Raw genomic sequence first — 24,585 nt, 5'->3', positions numbered from 1 at the left:
TTTACCTGGTCTCTTACCCATTTTTGCTTGCATTACGACACTTCATGCATGTGTGGATTCCCTGACCCAGCTCCTTAACAGGGGCCCTTGAGCTAGCTAAACACCACCTACACATTTTAATGGGTTTATTTTTCCCAACACTTGTGTTGCTCTCCAAAGCTAATGGAGTACAGATCTTTCTTTCTTCTCTTCAAGGTGGGGGCTAGGGATGTTAATTTTAAAGGTCCATAGTCTCCACTCTCTAGGAGATACTTCTATGAGGTCACCAGCTGCTTCTGATATGTGCTCCTTCCATCCCAAGCCCCACAACTAGAGGCAAGAAGAGAAATGGGTGGGAGGACATATTAACACTGAAAAGCTTGATAAATACTAACAGCAAATACTAAAAATAACTAGGCAGAAGTAGTCTACTTTTAGGAATTTCATTTGTGCCTTTGTGTTGGGGGCGAGGAGGAGGGAGAGAGAGAGGGCTGTGGAGAAGGGGCTGGAAATGTTAATGTTCTCTGGAGGTAGAGGGCCTAAGAGCTTCCCCAGGCAGACAGTACCACCCCGCCCCTCCCTGAAATAGCTCTTCCTCTTTCTCAGCTTTCTCGGGCTTCTGCAGCTCTGCAAATGGCCCCTCCCTGTGCTGCAAACAGCATCCCTACTCTTGCCAGCAGAGAGGAAAAGCAGCTAAAAGACTGCAGGCTGCTTTGCTCCTCAGCCTCACCCTCTCCTAACTGCAGAATATCCTGGCCATTTTTGACCTCAGCTTCTGGAGATTAGAGAGTGGTTGGGATCAGTGTGTGCTGCCTACATATCAGTGAGTCCCTGGTACGCTGGGTGTGACATGGCAGAGTCATTAACCCCACATGACACAATCTGCACGGTGGAGACAGGAAATCACAGACTAGGAAATTCACATGTCTCCCAAAATGCCTTCTAGGACTGGCAGCCCCTGCTGCCCACTTCTAGGACTGTGACGTGGATAAATGACCATGATCATTTCATGGCCAGGATCTCCTAATTTAACAAAATGGAGGAGAGCAAGTCTGTTCAAGTCTGTTTCTGTCATTTTCCCTTCCCTAGTGAGCAATTCAATTATGTTATGAATCGATATGGCTCACTACAGCAGGAGGAAAATACAACGTGAGGGAAATAAATGGTTCCCGCTTGGATGAATTATATGTACTTTTGAGCATTTCATCATACCTGTCCTGTGCAACCAGCAAAAGGGAAGTATCTCAAGCCTGAGTCTTCCCCTCCTGCTCCCCTAACCCTTCCTCCATAACACGCACTCTCAATAGCACAGCTGGACAGCAATAAAAGAAATAAAAAGTGTTCCTTCCTCTTCCCTACTCTCAAAGTCTCCACATCTCTATCCATCTCCCCCTCCTTCCTTCATGACTTGGAGGATGAAGGAGCATCCTCCATGCAAAGGTTAATCTCTCTGTCCGGATTCTCCCCTCCAGCATCATCCACAGCTTGATCCATCCCTTATCCCCATCACTCCTCTTATAGCTTTAACATGCTACTTCCCTCATCTCCTTCTCTGAAGCTGGAAAAAGCTTCAGCCTCTAATCCTGCAAATCTGCCTTCTATTTTGTTACCCTTTACCAACCCATTTCTCTCCTCCTCTTCTTCATCACACTTCCTAAACGGATCTACACTGATTATTTCCACCTCCCTTCCCTTATTTACTCCTTAACCCAACCAATCAGACGTTCATCTGCCTTCTCCAAGGTGCCTAATAATTTCCAGGCTGCCAAATGCAATGACCTTGACCTTTCTGCTCAGGCCTCCTGAATCCCACTTTGCCCTTTGATGCCATGATAGTACAATATCCTAGCTTTCCTGGGACCTATCTGTCCATTCCTAGGCTCTTCCACTATCTCCTTCTCTCCTGATCATCCATAAATATGAGAAATCCCCATAGTCTAGGGTTGCTAGATTTAGTAAATAAAGTATAGAATGCCCAGTTAAATATGAATTTCAGATCAGCAATGAATAAATTTTTAGTATAAATATGTCCTAAATATTTCATGGGACATTCTTACACTAAAACATTATTCTCTGTTGATCTGAAATTCAATTTTAACCAAGCATCCTGTATTTTACTGGCAACTCTACCATAGTTGTTTCTTTAATGTTCATCTGCCCCCTCCCTCCCTCTCTCCTTCTGATGCATTTCTCTGTTTTACCCTGGATTTTTTATAGCATCTTCAATTCATTATATATCAAACTGAACTTATTGTTTTAGATCCTCAAGTCTACTTCTCTACCTGGCTTCTCTATCTCTAGTAATATCTTTTCCAGCTTTCCAATCACCTCAACTCCAAATATAGTAGCCTTCCTAGTCAAGTGGCTGAATCTCGGTTGATTTTATCCTCACCGGGATTCTTAGATCTCTCTTCCCATTTCCATGGATACTGCTAACTTGAAGTCCTTGTCATCTCTGTATGACTACAAACCACACCAGACTATCCAGGGTATTGAAATCACCTTCTCATTATCTTCTCATCCACCCTCCCTCCCTCCACAAGCTGTCACTCAATTAACATCCTAATTAAAGCCAAGTATGGATATGCCACTTTCTTGATCAAGGAAGCTTCCTACTGGTTCCTGGTTAAAGTTGAAGCTCCCTAGCCAGGATTTAGGGCCATCCATGAGTTGACCTTTCTCCTCTTACCTCCCTGTGGTGTCCTCTATGTACCTCAAACTCAAGACACAGCAGAATACATTGTTGGGGTCTTCCTATTAGTTTGCTCATACTTAGGAGAGGGTGACTCTTGCAGTTTCTGCATAATGCTCACAATATGCTCACTAAATGCTTGTTGAATTTGTGAAGTCAGTTCTAAATTATCACATTAACAGGATGAAGAATTAAATCTACAAATCACTTATATGATAATGCAAGTGAATGTACTTTTTCCCAAACCCATTGCTTGCTTATTGCTAAATATGTGCAATGTCAAGCTCGCAAAAGCATCTCATATCCTGCGATGTCAAGTCACAGCTGGAGTCTGATGGGACTCCCAGGGGCAGAGACAGACACAGACCCACCCACTCTCGCTCTCAGCTGCTTCTCTTGATTTACTTTTTAAACTGATTTCTTCCCCATTTCCCCCATTTCTTACACTTGGAAAGTTTTAATGTCCTCTGTAAATGTCCTTGAATTCTGTTATGTAAATCTGGAGCCAACCCCACATGCTGATTCAAAAACATCTAAGTGCTTCGGGCTTCCCTGGTGGCACAGTGGTTATGAATCCGCCTGCCAATGCAGGGTACACGGGTTCGAGCCCTGGTCTGGGAAGATCCCACATGCCACGGAGCAACTAACCCTGTGCGCCACAACTACTGAGCCTGCGCTCTAGAGCCCACGAGCCACAACTACTGAGACCACCTGCCACAACTACTGAAGCCCGCACGCCTAGAGCCCATGCTCCGCAACAAGAGAAGCCACCACAATGAGAAGCCCTCGCACCACAATGGAGAGTGGACCCCGCTCGCCCCAACTAGAGAAAAGCCCGCACGCAGCAACGAAGACCGAACACAGCCAAAAATAAATAAATAAAATAAATAAACTTATTTAAAAAAAATCTAAGTCCTTTGATAATCTAAATCAGGGGTCTGCTACAGGCTAGATTATACATATTTTCAGCTTTGCAGACCATATAGTCTCTGCTGCAACTACTCAGTTCTGCTGTTGTGTCACCAAGGCAGCCTAGATGACACAAAAACAAATGAGCAGGCCTGTGTGCCAATAAAACTTTACCTACAAAAACAGGCAGTCAGTGTGCGAGTCATTGTTTGCCAACCCCCAACCTAAATCAAGCTTCTGGTGAACAAATGGCTTCATATTTTCTTTCCAAACTCATCTTTCATTGTGGTCACTTGATTAGAAAGGATACCAGAATTTCATTTGATATGGTCTTTTCTTTTTTCACAAGGTTATAATTAAACCAAATTCAGGACCCTGAGTGGATGAGAGGAAATCAGGAGTGGGTACTGGAAGCCCTCCCTGGGACCTTCCCCCCAGCCCTGTGGACACCACCCCAGGGTGGGGGCAGGGCAAGGCCAATGGAGTGAGGAGCTCACTCTCTTTGGGCACAAATTTTAAGGGGGGCACCAAAAAACTCAGTAATCAAAATAAATATATTAATGCAATACTTTAGAAAGTCAACATTGTTTTGAATTGATGTTTTGTTCATCATAGGTTTTTTTGCGTTAATTTTGATTTAAAAAAATATTGCATTAAACGTTATTTTATGGAGTTTTATGGTGCCTTCTTTAATTTTGTGACAAAGCGAGTGCCCTACTCCCCTCCCTCCCCATTCCTTAGAACTAGCCCCATGTCACCCTATGGGTGCATTATCAGCACCCACTGCCTCTCAGAGGATGATGTACACCTTTTTAATGTTACCTTTGGACTAGATCATTCCTCTGGGCTGCTTTGATACCATTTCGGTTACTGGACCTGCCTCATACACAGATAGATTTGAAGCCATACATTCATTTGTTGAATTTTCATGGTATCCTTGGCCTTTGTTATCGTGGTGTTATAAATGAAGGAAATGATCCCCAGAAAATTTTAGAAACTTGTGCAAGGCTACACAGCTGACAAGTAGAAAAACTGAGATTAGAAGACAGAACTGTGTGATCAGAAAGACTATTAAACAGTACACTGGTCTGCTCCATAGGCACATGTGGTCCAACTGCCCTGCTAGGTTATTTACACTATAGACAGAGATCAACATTTCCGTTCTTTTAACAGTTCCTAGGCAGGGTACACCTGTAAGCAAGCAGAGTAGGAATCTCCCTGTGTGGTGTTATTTAAGGGAGGCCAGACAAGGATGGGTTAAAAATATCTTCACTGTTGCTTATCACAATGTCTGGAATTTCACCATTGGAGATACATTACTTTGGGTCTTGAAGTCTTTCTGGGTTTCAGGATTTCTCTATTAGAACAAGATTGCCCTAGTAGTGTCATACTCCGCTGAGACCTCAGTGACATCAGGCCCTCAGAGAATGAGTCACAGGAGAGATGCCTAGAAAGGAGTCTGGGATCTGGGAATAGCAAAGTGGTCCTGAGAGGAGGATGAGAGGTCCCAAAGTCAGGAGTGATCGTTTTGCTTGGCTGACCCCACCTCTGTGGTCCCCAGCACAGGGCGAGCCAAATGGAGCGTACGTAAGTCTCGATCTGAGGAAACACTGTTTTGATCAGGTGTAAGAGTTGGAGGCACGGGGCATGGTGACAGGTAGTAATCAAGTACTGAGGGGCCTGAGCTTTGTGAAGGCGCAAAAGACAAGAGGCAGAATCCTTGCCCTCAAAGCGCTAAGAGTCTCTTTGGGGAGAAGAAGTATCCCTAGCAAAGAATGGGTAAATAAGACAAGACAGGAATGACCAAGAACAGAATACACGTGTGATAGGAAACTCAGGAAAAGGAGAGCTCAGTGTGGGAGGAGGTGGTGTGGGCATAACTGGGGACACAGGACCCCAAGGACAGTACCAAATAAAGAGATATGATGAATGAGTTGGTGAATGCCTGTCTTACGCCAAAAGAAGACCCAGGTGACAACAACGAATTGCTACCTCGGTACTCCCAAACAAGGAAATCCAGCTCAGATTTGATCACCATGATGCAAAATGATGTTAAGATGGTCTAGAAACAAAATCTGAAGACAGATATAATGTACAGAGATACTATTTAGAATATATACTACTTCAAATTAAACTCAGGTCTTTTGATAAAAAGATCGAATCGTTGCTCCAAACGTATTATTAAAAAACCCAGAATTTCAGTAATAGGTGAAAATAACAGATTTATATATTTAGATACATGGTGAATAAATCTGATGAAATCATTAGGCAAGACTAAACCCCTCTAAAACCAGGGGGAAAGAGATCTGATGATCACCACAGGCCAACAACATTGGCAAATTCCAAGACATTCCCCTGGATTCAGCTCTGATAAGAATGCTTTATCCTGTGACCTTCCAACCAAAGACTAATGCTCTTCTTCTGGGCTTTCACTTAATACTTCCTTCCTAAGCAGGAAAGGTTACTTCTATTTACTCTAACTTATCTTGTATTTTTTTTTAAAAAAAAGGTCCCTTTATTTAATTCCTACAAAGAAAACATCTCCAAGGAAGAAAGGAAGGAAGCAAGCAAGCTTTGACCTTTATTTGCTACATGAGCTATTTTACCAATAGCTACAACCTTTTGCACCCCTTGGCATAAGAGAACCAATAGCTGCAGCCTAAGGCTTAGTTGTGATTGAGCAGAAAAATACAGGCAGGAAAAGACTAGAAAAAGGGTGAAGAGTAAGGGAGGAGGAGCCACAAGAAATCATTTCTCCTTTGAGTTTCTTAACTAAATTATTGCAATACATATTTTCTTTTCATGTCAACTTGGCTGCTAATGAGCTTCATTTCCACAAGTTGCCTGTTTTCTTTAAGGTGGCCGCATATCTGAGACAAACTGCAAAGGTCTCTGGTTCAATCTGCTAATAGGTTTGTATTGACCTCCATGGAGATGCACAGACAGTGAACACATTATCCAAACCCACAATTCAGATGCAGGGTCTAACAAAGCGTACTTGTGCTTTATTTCCAGATGCAAGCAGCAGCTTGGCAAATGCAGTTCCAATGACTAAATGTTAGGATTTCTGGGACATTTTGGTCTTATAAAGAGCAATCAGAAAAAAAAAAAAAATTGAGTTCCTGAAAGTCTGGGTGGTGATTACAAAACTGGAGCAAAATGACGATAGCAGAAATTCTGTATTTACTATTTTATAAGAAAAGGATTCAGAACCCATAAAAAGAAATCAGTGAAAATGGATATTTAATACATTTAAAATATACAAATTTATAAGCATCATGTAAAATGTAAAAATTATAAATTAAACAGTATCATCCTATTAATAATTATTAGAAGGCAGAGTTTAAAAACATAAGTATTAAAAAACTAAACAGTCTCAAAAATGAAAAAAATTAAGTTACGAAATGTTGAAAATGAGATCATATTATTTGGACTTTTATAATGAGAATGCATAAATGTTGTTGCCACTGAGAACATATTTTTGTGTAAATTTCTTCACTGAAAAGGAAAAAAAACCACCCTAATCAGGAAAACAGTGATGTATTTATGAGCTATCTCCAAATATATTTCTCTGATTCCTTCATCTTCAAATACTCCTCAGGGTTTAAAAATATTCATCCAAGTTAAACATAATGTTGTGTATTTGTGTGTGAATGGGTGGGATGAAACTTATTTAGTTACCTCGAGTTGTAGTTTGCTTGAAGGCAACAAGCAAGCATTTCTGATTTGTTCTCCTTTTATTTGGTTTGCTCCTATATGCCCAGCTGCCTGTGTCTGTTTCAAAACTCTCCTGTTGTAGTGGACACACCCTAACGTGACTGCCCAGTGAGTCACGCCCTAGGATGATCCCCTCCCCTTGAGTGCAAGCACAACCTGTGACTTGCTCCCAAGCCAACAGAATACTGCAAAGCCATAGGGGATAGTCACTCCCTTGATTAGTTTACACTATGTAAGTCTCCGTCCTAGCAGACTGGGGTCAGAGATTCTCCTGCTGGCTTTGAAGTCAGCTGCCATGTTGTGACAAGGCCTGTGAGAAGCAATCAGCCACATGGCAAGGAATCCTGAGTGATACCTGGGAGGTGAGAGCACCGCAGGTGACAGTCAGCAAGAAAACAAGAGACCTCAGTCCTACAACCACAGGTGAATCCCACCAACAACCACGTGAACCTAGAAGAAAAAAATCGGGCTCCAAAAAGGAACACAGCCCAGCCAACATCTTGATTATACCCTTATGAGACCTTAAGCAGAGGACCCAGGTAAGATACACCCAGATTCCCAATCCACAGAAACTGCGGGATAACGGTTACATGTTGTTTTACGCCACTAAATTTGTTATGCTGTTAAATTTGACAATCCACTTCGAACTCCAATAACAATTATTCTTGCAAAAAAGGTTTGTGTTGCCAGTGCTATTTTCTTCCTCCGTTTGAGGATAGCAGAAATATAACCTAAAGCTTTATAGATGTGTACACCTCTGTCCAATTCAAAACTTTAATGCAGAATATAATTCTTCATGTATGAGTCTCAAAACATAAATTAGTTGAACTCAACATTTTTCAAAAAACTATTATCTTGGCACTTGAAAATTGGAGAGTATACCTTCAAACCAGTTTCTTTTTTAATGTGCATACTTCATTATTTTTTAGAATAAAGTTTTTAGTTTTGAAAGTTTCAGATTTGCAGAATTATTGTGAAGCTAGAACAGAGAATTCTTGTATACCCCGCTCCCAGTTTCCACTGTTATTACATCTTATATTAGGATGGTACATCTTTCACAATTAGTGAACAAATATTGATACATGTTTATGAACTAAACTCCATACTTTATTCACATTTCCTTAGTCTCTACCTAATGTTCTTTTTCTGTTCCAGGATCCCATCCAAGATACCACCTTACAGTTAGCTGGCCAGTTGCCTTAGGCTTCTCTTGGTTGTGACAGTTTCTCAGACTTTCTTTGTTTTTGATGACCTTGGCAGTTTTGAGGAGGACTATTCAGGTGTTTTGTAGGATGCACCTCTATTGAAATTTCTCTTATGTTTTTCTCATGATTAGACTGGGGTAGTATGTTTTGGGAGGAAGATCACAGAGGTCAAATGCCATTCTCATCTCACATGATGTGAAGGATACCTACTATCAATATGGCATATCTCTGTTAATGTTAACCTTGACTACCTGGCTTGAGGTAGTGTTTGTCAGGTTTCTCTATTGTAAGTTACTCTTTTTTTAAAAAAATCTCACTCCCTTTCCATACTGTGCTCTTTGGAAGAAAGAAACTCTGTGCAGCCCCATCCGGAGTTATGCTTTACCTCCCATAAAGCAGAGTATCTACATACATTATTTGGAATTCTTCTGCATAAGAGATTTGTCTATTTTCCTCATATATTTATCCAATCATGTATTTATATCAGAATAGATAGTTATCAGATTTGGGTTATACCTCAATACCAGTTATTTATCTTGTGTTTCAAATTGTTCCAATTTTGGCCATTGGGAGAACTTTTAGTTGGCTCCTGCATCCTTTCGACGTACACTGTGTCACAGTCATCATTACGAGATTTTGTTTTTGTTTTACCTTTTTTCTTTTAGTACTTCCTTACTTTCTGGCACTATAAGATACTCCAGGCTCATTTTGCATATTTCTTGCCCCAGTCCTCAATCAGCCATTTCTCTGGTTCTTTTTATTGGGAAATAATATTGAAACCAAGATTTGAGTGGTAGATATATTTATTGCTACTGGAGCATTATTGCTTCTAGGCTAAACCAGTTTTTCAATCTCTAAATCTGGAACCTCAAAATATCCCTATATGTTTAATATATTTTAATTTATTCAACAAACATTTTATAGAGATTACCACATGCCAGGCATTATTTTAAGCATTCTGTAAATATTCACTCATCTAATTCTTGTAATAACCTCATAACAACAACAAGAGAGGTAGTTTTATTAGCCCCATTTTATGGATGGAAAACCCCGGGCACTGAAAGGTTTGGACCTGTGCCCAAAGTCATGCAGCTAGTAAGTGGCAGAGCCAGGACCTGAACTCAAGCATCTGGCTCCAGATTTGGGGCACTAACCAGTGCACCACATTGCCTCACACTAGTGAGGACCTCAAAGAGCATAAAATTGATGAATTAATTAATCCACCCATTCATTCTCCAACAAATTTCTATTATGTGCCTGTTAGGTGCTAAACTCTCTGCTAGATGTTAATTGGTGCTTAATGCCATTTGAGATACTTCTTGGACTATGGCCCAATTTAAAATGGAAGACGAAGCTGTTGTAATGTGCCCCTTGAGAGGACTCTGGCAGCTGTCTGGGATGAAGATGGTACATAAAAAACACTCCACTAGGTGGCTGCAGATATACTTTATTATGCTACGGGCAATATTCAAGAGTGATAAGCAGTGCCTTATTTATTTAATTTCTATCCATTATCCTTTTCACAAATTTTAAAGAGAGGGTTTATTATCTTTCCTGTATATGAAACTACCATTTTTTTCCATAAATTTATTTACTTATTTATTTATTTACTTTTGGCTGCGTTGGGTCTTCCCTGCTGTGCGTGGGCTTTCTCTAGTTGCGGTGAGTGGGGGCTACTCTTCGCTGTGGTGTGCATGTTTCTCATTGTGGTGGCTTGTCTTTGCTGTGGAGCACGTCTAGGCACGCAGGCTCAATAGTTGTGGTTCGCGGGCTCTAGAGCACAGGCTCAGTAGTTGTGGCACACGGGCTTAGTTGCTCCGCAGCATGTGGGATCTTCCCGGACCAGGGCTCGAACCTGTGTCCCCTGCATTGGCAGGCGGATTCTTAACCACTGCGCCACCAGGGAAGCCCCAAAACTCCCATTTATTATACTACTACTATTCACTGATAAAATATTTGAATGAAACTGTCTCTGGTGAAAACCACTGAACAAAACTGAGATTTCCATTTACAGCGATTGAAAGAAAATTTAAAATGTACACTTACTTTATGACTGTCACTAGTGGATGGTTCCAAGGGATCAAAGCTGAGATGATCTAAAAGAAAACAGGCAAAATAAATATGTTGAATGAAAAAATCTTAAAGGATTTTTTAAAGGTCATTTATCCCCACATATTCACTGGCAGAACTCCGCGAGGCATCCCATGACTTGGCCTTAGTTATCAATAACCGTTTTGGGGAAGGGAGTGCAAGTGGGGTAGAGGTAGAGCTCTCCAGAAAGGACTTGCCTAGAAAAGGCGTCAGAGGCAGAAATGGGGAGTCTGGCATTGACCTCTTGTTGATATTTATAAACTCCTTGGAAGAGAATACAGATCCAAGGGAAGGCACAGTCAGGAACACGGGCCTTCATTTTGCACTTCAGAACAAGCACCAAATGAGCCTCCTTTTAGATGTAGCAAAGTTTAGGTACATTCCAAAAAGAATTAGCAGACACAGTGTCATAATGTAACAATAAGAAATCACGATAAATAGGTCAATAAGTGAGATTAATGTATTGGTTAGATTCATAGTTCAGAAGAAAGGAATGATCAAAGCTGTTAGCCCAGGAGGAGGCTGTATGGGAGGGAGCCTGTGAGGGGCCCGGCTCAGTGTGTCTGACTGAGAAGGCTTGGAGGAAGGGGGTGTGGTCTGCTGAATCCCATCGCCAATGGACACGGGGAGGGGGCGGTCTCTCAGATTGTGTTTCTCACATGTATAACCTCTCTTTGAGAAAAAGTGTATTTTAGAACTCTGGGAACACTAGTTTAGACAATCTAATTAGTCTACCTACTACAGTTACAAAACTATCAACAGGGTCAAAGCCCTCTTGGGAGATTTGTAAAAAAAAGAAAAAAAAATTCCCAACTCATATCATTTAATTCTTAAATATCAGAGTGTTACTTGTATTAGGAATAAGTACCAAGAAATGCACAACTTGGAGGTTTCTAAAAATCCTTCTTATTATTAAAAAGAATCAATTGGAGTAATTCAAGAAGAAAAGATGTTCCAACTGACATGTTAGAAAAAAAATAATATTCTACCGATTTCTGTGTATTTGATGATGTACTAATCATTGCAAAATGCTTCTCAGTCAATAAACCAAGGACTCATATCCCTCCAAGCATTTAACAGGGAACTGAATACAGTTAAAGCAGAACTAAGAACTTTACCAAAGAGTTAAGAGATTTGTCCCTTTGAACATAGTTAGAGGTGATATATTTCAGTGGTAAGGACCCTCAGGCAATACTGAACCTCTGGATGTACCACAAATAATAGTTATTATGCTATTTTTAGTTCTGGCAATATAAGAATAATGATGTAAGACAGATTCTTAATTTTTTCTTACTACAATAATCTGTACATTTTAATAATATAGATATTTAAAAGATATTTTGGCTTAATATAATGTAATCTTTCCAAGCATGATTTTTTTTAACTAAAACAAAAAATCTATGAAATGGTTTTTGTATATTTTCCTTTATCTCATAGTTACTTTGTTAACATATAAGCGCATTACAATTTGAAAAGTGATATTTTAGGCTTTTTCACTGTTAAGATGTGGAATTAAGTCAAATGAATTCACAGTGTTTTACATTTTAAAATATATATAGTTAACTTTGTTTCAGAGCTTCAGATTTTACTGAAAACAAAACAAAACACAGATGCTGAGTTAAAGTGGCAAGGTGAATAAATAAGCAGTTTACCAGAGCTGACCAGACATAGGGCCCCAAAGGCTTTCTTTAGTGTCAGAGTGGACAGGCCATTAAAAACCAAGCCTGTTGCTGGCATCCAAGTCAGCTGGGTGAGACCAGGAGAAGAGTACACCACCCGAGAGGTATCAAAGCTCTGTCTGTTCTCTATGCCACTGGACAAGTCTCACTGATTTGCTCACAGAGGCACACTGAAACAGCCTATCTTACCTATTTTTTCTCAGAAACTGATAAGAAAATGATGGAGGTGGGGTGGGAGGGGCAAGGACACATGGGAAAGCAGGTGTAAATAATCCACAGGGTATATATGCATTGTTTATATAATAGCTGCTTTCATTGAAACAGATACAGAAGAGAAATTTTGTAGACTACATGCATATCTTGCTAATTCAAACGATCATGTCAGGGAGACAAGGGGATAAGGGAGAAAGAACACAGGTGTGGAAGTCAGGAATCCTGGGGTCTAACCCCAGCGTGGCCGTTAGTTAGCAGGGGGCTAACTTTGGAGCAGTCACTTACCATCGCTAGATCTCTATACTCCGAGAATGTATGTAATCACTCTAAAAGCCCTTTGGACATCCATTTCAAGTTGGTTCTTACTTTTCCTTTAAGATCTCTATCAGGAAGTTTATTGTTTATGAACAAATGAACACGGCCAGCCAAATTAGCTTTTTCAGAAGGCTGAAGTGAATCCTTTTTTAATGGCGATAGTGCTTAAAATAGTCACCGTATATATTTTGGTTTGCATACACAAACTTCAAGGTCTATGATATGAAAGTCTGAAAACATTTGGACAAAAACTGCTTTAAAAGGTTTTAAATGTTATATGAAGATACTGTACAGTTACCAACACCATTTAACCATTATTTCTAACTACCTGATCAGTCAGCCATACCATCCATTCATGCTAACAATGAATGAAATGGTTTCTGGTCTTAGTGTTGGTATCTAATTTTTTACCCAAAACATGGCATTTTCACTGAGCAGTATATTCTGACAAGTACTTATAAATAGAATCAAATGGCTTTTTACATTCCATTTTAATTTGATTTAATAAGTCTAGTAATTTGAATTTCAGCATCTAACCCTAACTTTCCTCTGGAAGTGAAAAAGGCTTAATATTTATTCATTTAGAAAAAAATGTACCATGCTCCAAAACACAATTCAACTGGAAACAGATGATATTCATCCTCTCAGGGGCACTTAGCATAAGCTAAATATATTCACAGCACAGCTGACCATTTATAAACCCAGCTACCATCACAACCAGAGAGCTGCGTCAATGTCAGTCCATTCATTGGTCTGAAGTAAAAAGCCATGAATCCTGCTAGGGTGGAGGCCACGTCTGAACATCATGCAATCAACACTGGCCCTACTTTACAAAAATGTTTAATAAAAATATTTTAAAGCACTTCATTGTCTTGTTTTCTACTTTTAGACTGAGTACTTAAATGAGGATTAATTTAGTTCTTTCCACTTCAGGAAACATGGATGTTAAGTATGGAGGGAGCAGATTTAAGAGGAATACAGTTTCCTTCAAAGGAAACCATTGCCCTGTTTCTCACGGCACAACCTCACTTGGGCTAGGTGCTCTCCTGAGCTTCCTTCAGATGCCACGATTCATTCTGGTGTCATGACTCTGGGGCTCAAGTTGTGAGGAATAGATATTTTTCTCATTTTTTTCTCAGACCTGGTCGTAAATTCAAAAAGCACGTTATGAGAAAATAAAAACAATAATAGCACAAAGAAACCAACCTGATTCCAGAGAAGAGAGATCCACTAAGTAGGGGGTTAAAAAAATGTCTTATTCGGCTAACTGGTCAGTCAACAACAGAGAACTGACAAGCACAGGAATTCCAGGCCACCTGCAGTGCCCCTCTTGGGAGAAAGGCTGGCTGGCTCACAAGCAGAAAAATACAGTCATCCAATAGCCACACATAAGGGGTATGTGTTTATTCATTCATTCAACAAACACCAATTTAGCATCCACTGTGAGGCAGGGGCTAGCCCTAGAAATGAATGACATGACTTCACCCCTAAGGGGCTCACTGCTAGACAGGGCAAGCCAGCTAGTCACTTACGACAGACAAGCAAGCAAATAAACTAATCAAAAGGGGAGCAGTTGGATGACAGACTCATACAAACACGGGTAACCAATCTGAGCAACACCTCCACGCACTCCTCACTCCTTCCTTTCCCTGTCTTATGGCTGTTCTCATTAGTGATTTGTCATTAGCCCTGTTGCCACTTGATGTCATCTATTTATTTGTTTCTGTTTGGTTGTCTGTCCCCCCCCAACTCAAGTATGTCCTTGATTTCTTGGGTTCACTGAGGTAAACCAGCCCCCAGAAGAGAAACTGACACCTAGTAGGTGCTCAGTAAATATTTGTTTACTAAATGAATGTATGAGTGAATAAACATCATAGAAGTTACTCAGAAAAAGGAATGACTATCGCTTCTCGGCCTTTTGGCTAAGATCAAGTGTAGAAAAAGGAATGACTGTCTAGAAAGATGGGAGGAAATGAGGTTGAGTTCTTATAAAAAGCAATTAAATTTTGACAAAGAAGAAGCTGAGAAGTCAGTTGAGAGAAACTGGCTTAGCAGGTCCTCAGAAACACCCAGCGATAGGTCTGTGGAGAACAATAGGTAGTTTTGTCTGTCCAGTGTCCTGTCATGGCTTTGGTGGGGCGGCCAACCCCAGACTTCACTCTTCTTACCAGGCGGAGGGCCCAAACCCAAGCTGGGCCATCTGAACCTCCCCCGTGGGCATTCAGAGGCGACAAGACAAGAGGCTGTGCGGTCAGCGGCGCAGCACCTCACAGGGTGGTTTACTCACTCGTTCTTGCTTTGAAGACCCTCAGTTGCCCCGGTTCCCGCATTCCCCAAGGCCTCTTCCCTCAGTTCTATAAGCTATTTTTTTCAGGCTCCAGTCAGTAATCTCCGTTTATTTCTGTTGGTCACATCCAAAGCTCTCTATGACCACATCCAAAGCTCTCTATGACCACAGGGTCTGATTAAAGATGAATGTGGCTTACAGGGGCTCTCAGGAAAGAATTGTTCTCGAACACTGACCATGTGCAGGTACTGGGCTAAGTTCTCTATAGGAGTTACCCAATTTAATCAACAGAACCATCTCTATGAGTGCCCATTCCCACTTTAAAAATGAGGACACTGACATTTACAGACGTTCAGTAAAGTGTCTGAGCTTAGCTCAGAGGGGCATAGGTGAGCTGACTGAGGTAGCCAGGGCCCAAAAGGAGTCTGGATTTTATTCTGAGTGCAACTTATTCTCCCATTATTCCCATAAGAAAACATATCAAAGAAAACAAACCTAAAAAACAAGGAAAATGGGCTTCCCTGGTGGCGCAGTGGTTGAGAATCTGCCTGCCAATGCAGGGGACACGGGTTCGAGCCCTGGTCTGGGAAGATCCCACATGCCACGGAGCAACTGGGCCCGTGAGTCACAATTACTGAGCCTGCGCATCTGGAGCCTGTGCTCCACAACAAGAGAGGCCGCAATGGTGAGAGGCCCGCGCACCGCGATGAAGAGTGGTCCCCACTTGCCGCAACTAGAGAAAGCCCTCGCACAGAAACGAAGACTCAACAAAGTCATAAATAAATAAATAAATAAATAAAAGAACGTGAATTTCTTAAAAACAAAAAAAAAACAAAAAAAAACAAGGAAAGTATTTTAAGAAATATTTTCATGTCTGTTAATGCCGAAGCAGCTGACAAAGTGCTATACTCTTGCAACGCTGGGCTGCAAACTGAATGACAATCCAGGAACCGACTGGAAAATGATCCTGCCAAAAGCTTCACACGGCAACTGTTCTATGAATCCTTAGCAGATATGAATTAAGAAATGGACAATTTCTCCAAGATCTTACGAGGTAGAGACGATGACCCACATTTTATACGAGGAAAATGAAGCTCAGAGGGGTCCATAGCTAATTAGGTGGAAGAACCAGGATTTATGACCAGGCTTGTCTGACATCAAATCTCAGTCATAACCATCATGCCACACTTCCCCCAGAGTCAATTTAATAAAATACCATGTTGCCTGATCAACATTACTGAAGAATTATGTAAGCCTCCTGCACCACAGAGATTCTGTAAGAAAAAAATAAACTTTAAAATATGTACCTTGTTGGATGAAAATTTTTCACATTTTCTGCACTTTGTATACCAAATGCCCATGTTAATCACATGAATATGACTGATTCCATGTTGCTGCCCTCATGCACTTTGAAATGTAAACACCTGTTTGCTCCTAAAGGAAATGGGCCTATATTACAGACTCAGAACACTGTATTATTATTTTAGTTTTCTGTGTTTTATTTTTTTCCTGTCTCTTTATTCACTTTCGAGACTTTATTTCTTGCAATTTTCAGTGTGACTGCTTCTTGAAACTCTTCCCTGGATAGTAACATGCTATTTGTTACTTACTTGGGATTAAGAAACCTGACAACTTTGTTAGCATTCTTAGTAAAAGAAGAATAAAGAGAAGCCAAGCAAGGAATATTAAATGCAGAAACAAAGGGCTGTGGAAGATAATGTGGCCTGGGGGCCTGACTTCAAAGGGCAGGCCTGCAGGGTGTCCTCAGAGGAGGGTAGGGAATGAGCTAGAACAGAGAGCAGAGGCCAGACTGTGTAGGACACATCCAGAAGGTCCTTCCGAGCTGGCAGTTTATAACACAGGGCACACTCTTTTATGGGAACAGCATTTTACATGGTGGTTGGGTTGTCAAACCATTCTTTAAAATCTTATTTAATCTATTATATACACGAAACGTTTTCGCCTCGATTCTATGAGAAAGTGAAATAGGAGCAAGAAATCAGAAAGTCAGGTAAATATTGTAAGGCCATAGCCTCTAAAAGAAAAAGGAGGAGGAGGAGGAGGAGGGGCAAAGAAAGGAAGGAGGGAAAGAAGGGAGGGAGGGAGCGAGGGGGGAGGGGTGTTTCCTTGGTTGGGGGGTGTAGGAGGGCAGATCCAGGTTTGTGGTGTCTGAGCTTATACAATTAGAAGACCTTTTTAAATAAATACAAATTATAAAACAAAATTAAATATCAATGGGGATATTTTTTAGAATGAGAAAGTATATTATAGAAATTACAAATTTTAATAACTGAAAAATAGCTTAGCATAATAATATATGTTTAGTAATTAACTACCAGATACATGTATATATGGAAGTGACTGTAAAATCACATAAATATATCTTATTAAGCCCATATAAAATGTATCCCCAACTCAGCTTCCCCTGACTGATCCCCAAAATGCCTCTGGCTATGCCAACACCTCTCCACGTGAGGGTAAAGGCAATCACAGTGGAAAGAGACAGTGCTCTTAACCAACTGTAGTCAAAATCTCCTTTGAAAAAAATCTTACAAAAACACGTGACCAAGGGAGCCCAAGGCTAGGGTGCCTTAAGCATCCGAGCTCAGGGTAGATCCTATGCCTTTCCCTCCTCCATGTCCGCCCTATTCCCGTGATCAAAGGGTCCTCTTCCTCTCATATCATCACAAAGAGGAAGCAGAAAAGAGTCCATGCTCATGCTTTAATCAGTCAGGAGAGCTCGGGTCTCCTGATCCAGACTCATCAAAACTTGCCACAAGGGAAGCTGTGCAGCAAGACAATTAGCAACGTGGATCCCACTGGAGTTTTATGGAGTCTTGGCTCTACATCTTCTCTCTGAGATAGTCATGAAAATAGCTGCGTCCAAATTTTCCTTCATCAGCACCAGTGTGCACGTGTGGGGCATGGGTGTGTCCCTCTGCACCCAGGACATCAAGTGCTCTGGCCATGACTTCAACTTTTCCTATTCCAGGGAAGTGGTGACATGGCTGGTCTGGCAGCCTCTATTTGTTTCTACTGCAAAGCTTGTACAACTGCTTTTTTGCAGGTTTCGCCAGTGACTTGGCCTTCTGAACTGGAAGCTCCTTATCAGTGTCATATAATCAGGAGCAGGCTGTGCCCCCAGCATCAGTGTTTCTGGCATCACTGAGCCTGAAACCAGCCTGGACCATTCCACCAACTTTCTTTATGGGTCTTGGGGTCAGCCGGCCCACGGCAGATTCAGTACTATCTGTATTCCAAGGATCAGTGAACAAGCGAATGTCCACCCCAAGGCGAAAAGAGCATTTACTACCCAGTGGTGATTTGGACTTTACATGAGAACCTGGTCGATGACCTAGAGCATCTCTGTTATCTGAGGTCTGGGTAAGAAGCCAGAACTCCTCCCTTAGAGCTGGGCCCTTGTCCACAAGGCTGGCTGGGTCATGCTGCCAGTCCTAAAGCACCCTGTGTGCATCTGAAGGCAGAAACTCTGCCAGAAAAATGGAAAGTGGAGTTGGGGAGCAGAAAGAACTCAGGGCCGGGGACTCAAGTGAAACGTGTGTGACTCTATGTCCTGAGCTGTGAAACAGTCACAAACATTATTTGGCAAGAAATAGGAACATGCGTGACTGTATCTCCTAACAGATGTCTCACGTGACGATTAATAATCTTTCTTTTCTTCCTCTTTCTTTCCTCTCTCTTTCTTCTGTTTTTGTTTGGTTGCTTTTTGCTGTCTCTTCTTTCTTTTTTGCACAGCTCCTCTCATTTGTGGGTACAGGCAGGTCCCATGCAGAGCACGTCACATACAGTATCTCTTATTTCACGTAATAGTCCTAAAAAGCAGGAATCATTGTTCTTATTTCACACATGAGGGAACAGAGGCTTTGGGAGGTGACAGCTGTATTAGTGGGTACGCCAAGCCTGTTCTATTAGGAACACTCAGTATCTTTTTCTTGATAGACAGATGCCATCATAGGCTAGAGTAGAGGTCTTTCCTTTGGCACCCTGCGTCACATCCTGCCCGCCCCTCTGCTTTCTGCTGTAACTGGAGGACGGGTGGAGGGGGTGCAGCCTCCTCTGGGGCTGGCAATGCTCTCCTAGGTACCTTCCAACTTTCTGCCTCCAGTCCTTCCCCACTGCTGGGGCCCTGCAGTCTGCAGGTGCAGCCAGGAAGCACAGGGGACAAAAGCTCCGGGATGGTTCTCAGCCAGGGGAGAGTGAGACTGGATGGATAAATGCCCTGCTGTCCTCCTTACACGACTCCCAGAGACAGTCTAAAGTAATCACATCCCTATTTGCCTACTCAAATGCCTGCCTCAAAATTTGCTTCTGGCGGGGAAATCAAACTAAGACATCTTCCAATGATCCCCTTAATTCCATTTGCCTTCTTAGCAGACCTTCTGCTTCAATGTACATGCATTTTATATGGCTAACAAGCTTCTCAAATGAAGGAATTTCTTCCCACTGTTTTTCATTAACCAGTCATTTCCCTTAACTACACCGCCTTTTAAAGAAAAGGGATGCAAGAGAAACAAGCACGCTATAAACATCTCCCTCTTCCTCTGATCAGAATCCTGAAGCCCAGGCTCAAAGTCCCATTAAGAGAAGAGCTCATCAGAGCTACTGACAACACCTCCTACTTTGTTCAGGTGGGAAGCAGACACCTGAACATACTGTAATAAAACAAAACTTAAATGATAATCTGACAAGTTAATTAGTTAGAAAATATTATTTGCTGTCAGATATTTAGGCATAAATCAGAGGCAGTTCATATAAACGACTCTAAGGTTTACTTTTACACAAAAAAACTATCTAGAATTTTTCCCCTTGGCACTGTTAATTTTCTATTACCTAGAAACAGCATTAATAGCAACAGTTTTTCTTCCATCTCTCTCTCTCTCTCTCTCTCTCTCACACACACACACACACACACACACACACACCTTGACCCTCACACCTGCTAAAAATCAATGATTCTGGATCTCCTTCCACTAGAAGTGGAGAGACTTTTGCTTGTATCTCCACCCTGACCCTGGACCACTGCTGTATGCTGAATAATGGCCCCTCAAATATGTCCTAATCCCCAGCACCTGTAGGTGTTATCTTATATGGCAAAAGGGACATTGCCGATATGATTAAACTAAGGATCTTGAGATGGGGAGATTATCCTGCATCATTCAGATAGGGCCAGTGTAGTTACAAGCGTCCTTATGAGAGGGAGGCAGGAGGGTCAGAGTCAAGGGAGAAGGCAGTGAAAGCAGAGGTTGGAGTGACACAGTCAGGAGCCAAGGAATTCCAACAGCCTCTAGAAGCTGAATAAACGACAAGGAAATGGATTCTCCCCTCAGACAGAGCCTCCAGAAGGAACCAGCCCTGCTGACATTTTGACCTTAGCCCACAGAACTGATTTCAGACTTCTGACCTCCAGAACTATGAAAAAATAAATTTGTGTTGCTTTGAGTCTCTAAGTTTGTGGTGTTTTGTTACAGCAGCCATAGGAAACTGATACTTTTCATTCTGCTACTTCACTTCTACGCTGACCTAACCAGCACCCCTTTGCTCCCCTCCCTAAACCTACACACTACATCCAAATGAGAAACTAGACAGTAGTTTCCTCCTCATCAACCCTGAATGACATGTCCTGGGTGTTGGAGACCTCACAGCACTAGGAACCCTGTACCATGAGGACAAGAAACACTTGCATACAAGGGGTAAGATGTTCAGAAACAATCAGATTAGAACAGCAGTGGGGGCTACAGAAAAGGATTTAGGAGTCATTGGCATATGGGTGACGGTTGAAGTCAAACCACAGCTATGCCACATAAATATATGACAGCGGCCTTGGTAGAACTAGGAAGTGGATAGGGGGTTTAGTTTACAAATGATACCCTATCAGAGATCCACAGAAAATTAACAAAAGAAAATGTGATCTGGAGTATAATTTTTACAAATTTTTCTTGAGCTGAAATGCAATCTCAGATAGCTGATGAAGAAGATTATGTCTCATTTAGAGAAAAGCAAGCCTCAAAGGAAGCTCTTGAGTTCTGTTATTAGGCACAAGGATACAAATATAGTTCCTACCCTCAAGGAGATCACAGATAATTTCATTATAATGTAATCTGTGGTATGATAATGGCGTCCCCAAGTGTTATGGGCGGGGGAGGGGACAGTTGGTCCAATTTATGGACTGAAGAAAACCCTACTGGAGGAAGAAATAACTAAGAGGAGTTTTGAAGGATGAAAAGAACAGGGAGAGAGAGGGGAACATTCAAGGCAGAAGAAACAGCACAAAATAGTGGCGGTAGTTAAATGAATATGAGTAGGTGAGTTTCCCCAGGAAGATAATGCATAATGAAAAAAAAAAAAAAAAGAGGAGCAAGGACAGAGCCCTGGAGAGGAGGAAGGATTAGAGAAGGCAAAGGAAAAGAAGCCCCTGAATTAGTCCAAAAAGAAAAAGAGGAGCAGGAGGGAAGTCTGGGGGAAAAAATCGATGAGGGTAGAGAGCTTCAGGTAGGCAGGAGGTGAGGAAATAACTGCTAAAAGGACCAGAGGAAGCCATGAGGGAATTTTCACAGAGCGGATTCACTGGATGATGGGAGTAAACACCGGATTGCAAGGGGCTTTCAGGTAAACGGAAGTAACGAAGTAGAAGTAGATGCACCATGTTCAGTCTGCCCTTTCCAGTTTCTTGGTTGAGACAGGAATGAGAACCATGCCCACTCGTCAGGTTTTTAAACTTTGGAGACCAAAATAGGCTTCATAAGCTGGCACTAAAAAGAACAGATAAGATTTAAATACACAATGAGAAGATAAGAATCAACTTGGACCATCCTCCTCAGACTAAGGCAAAGCTAAAATAAGTGGAAATATCACCACAAGAACAGTGGGGCAAGCTGGCTGGGGAGAAGAAAAACGTTTTAAAAGTATGAGGCTACATATTAAAAAAATTATCAAAGAAGTCTCAAATTAAAGACCCCAAGAAGAAATAAGGAGATCTGGAAGCACATGAACTAGAGAAAGAAGTGGGAATAAGTTACGAAGTGTAAGACAAAGAAGGCGATTCTACATCAAAGGGGAAAAATAATTAAACAAAATATTATGAAAACTACAAGGTAAAAAAATAAAGAAGGAAAGTTCATCTTAATTGATGAGATGTCTGGAATGCAGACTAGTTTTAACGAGGCACGCTTCTGTAAATCACACAGAAGCTAAATGCACACAAACCAGTGGTGAGTGTTACTAAGTAGGTTCTTAGTTTTGAAGAATTAAGACACAATGATAAAGTAGAAGACAGAGGAATATTTTAAAAACCCTATTTCCACAGTCACTTTCAAATTTAGCAAAAATTTCCTAAGGACTGACCTAAGGAGACAGAATTACATTTACATAATAGCATAACTTAACAGGAATAAACACAAAATGGAAAATTGAGTTTAAGGAGGATGTTAACATGTTCTTTTCATGCAACCCAAGTGGCCAGATAAGACGTTGATGGATCTAGTATAAAAGTGAAGAGCTTAAAATCCACAACAGAAAACAAGTGATTAAAATGGTCAAGGAAAATAAAGAACAAGAGGAAAGGAATCATTCATGGTGTCAAATGCTGTCAACAAGCCCAGTACAATGAACACTGAGAACTAATCATTCCAGTGAGCAGGACGGAGGTCACTGGGGACCTTAACAAAAGGTTTTGGTAGCTTTCTGGTTACACATATTTGGATAATCTCGTAAAGAAAAGATCAAAATTGTACTATCAGGATGGGCAGGCAAAGAGCATGATGCAAATCAGTCTTGTCATTTCTAATCATTTCCTGATAGTAATTTCTTTGCCGAACAAGCAAAGAAATAATGGTTAAATTTGCAAGTGGCAACAGAAACATGCAACAAGTAATTGCATCCTGAAAAAGTCTAAATAATGATAATGACCTACAGTGTATCCTCAAGCCTGAAGCTGAGGTCAGACCTTCACCTTGTGCTGAGCACAGGCACATGACCCCACAGATCCCTGGTAATTACCTGTGATCACCAATGACTGTCTGGCCTTACTAAAGGGCTGGGTCATCCTTGTATTCACTTCTGAAAGTCAAATAATTAAATCTTTTTTTAAATTAATTTTTTTATTGAAGTAGAGTTGATTTACAATGTTGTGTTAGTTTCAGATGTACAGCAAAGTGATTCAGTTATATACGCATATTATATATATTCTTTTTCAGATTCTTCTTCATTATAGGTTGTTAACAAGATACTGAATATAGTTCCCTGTGCTACATAGTATGTCCTTGTTGTTTATCTATTTTATATATAGTAGTGTATATCTCTTAATCTCAAACCCCTAATTTATCCCTCCCTCTCTCCCCCTTTCCCCTTTGGTAACTATAAGTTTGTTTTGTATGTCTGTAAGTTTATTTCTGTTTTGTAAATAAGTTCATTTGTATCATAATTTAGATTCCACATATAAGTGATATCATATGATATTTGTCTTTCTCTGACTTACTTCACTTAGTATGATAGTCTCTAGGTCCATCCATGTTGCTGCAAATGGCATTATTTCATTCTTTTTTATGGCTGAGTAATATTCTGTTTTATATATATATATATTTACTGGTATATATATATATATATATATATATATATTATTATATATTGTTATATATTCTTTACCCATTCATCTGTCAACGGACATTTAGGTTGCTTCCATGTCTTTGGTATTGTAAACATTGCTGCTATGAACATTGGGGTGTTAGAGTTTTCTCTGGATATATGCCCAGGAGTGAGATTACTGGATCATATAGTAACTCTATTTTTAGTTTTTTAAGGAACCTCCAGACTGTTCTCCATAGTGGCTGCACCAATTTACATTCCCACCTACAGTGTAGGAGGGTTCCCTTTTCTCCACACCCTCTCCAGCATTTATTATTTGTAGACTTTTTTGATGATGGCCATTCTGACCAGTGTGCAATAATTAACTCTTGCCTTGTCCTTATTCATTCAAAGGATGGAGTATAACATGCTGGTGATGACATTATTATATACCTAGTTAAATCTGGTATCTACCAGTGCTTGGATTTGACCAGGATTCCCAAGGAGAGGGAGAAAGCACATTTTCACCACTAGACAAGGCAAGCTTTATCTCTGTACCTTGATGCCAGAAGAAAAATTCTTCTGTAACTGCATGCCAGGTCACTGACTGGCTGTTAGTAATTGTTCAATGAATTAATGAAGGGATAGGAAAGAGGAGTGCAACCATAGCACAAATCAGTATAAGCAAATGAAGGTCTTTCCCACAATCTTGGTGAAGATGGGCAGCACTTTACTTAATGTTCCACTTTTTCAGTGTTAGAGAAGCTTATGGATTCAGATTAATTGAAAGGAAAGCACATCTTAATTGAAGAAATGTCTGAAATGGTGACAAGTTTTAAGGGAGGCATGCCTTTGTAAATCACACAGAAGATTAACTGTACACAAACCAGTGGCAAACGTTACTAAGTAGGTTGTCTC

The 24,585-nt window shown here is 40.9% G+C and overlaps 1 protein-coding gene across 6 annotated transcripts in view; it reads right to left on the bottom strand.

Annotated features, from left to right (window-relative positions):
* NCALD (neurocalcin delta) overlaps window positions 1-24,585 on the bottom strand; it is a 435,622-nt gene that overhangs the window by 183,777 nt on the left and 227,260 nt on the right. For all 6 annotated transcript variants that reach the window (XM_082364492.1, XM_082364495.1, XM_082364490.1 and 3 more), the window contains exon 3: window positions 10,549-10,598. The gene's annotated coding sequence lies outside the window, so the exon portion shown is untranslated. The remainder of the gene's footprint in view (window positions 1-10,548; window positions 10,599-24,585) is intronic.

This window comes from Balaenoptera borealis (assembly GCF_965194805.1).
Source record: "Balaenoptera borealis genome assembly, chromosome: 17".
Taxonomy (NCBI): Eukaryota; Metazoa; Chordata; class Mammalia; order Artiodactyla; family Balaenopteridae; genus Balaenoptera; species Balaenoptera borealis.
The sequence above is the reverse complement of the archived record's forward strand: the minus strand, read 5'-3'. Positions and strand labels throughout refer to the sequence as shown.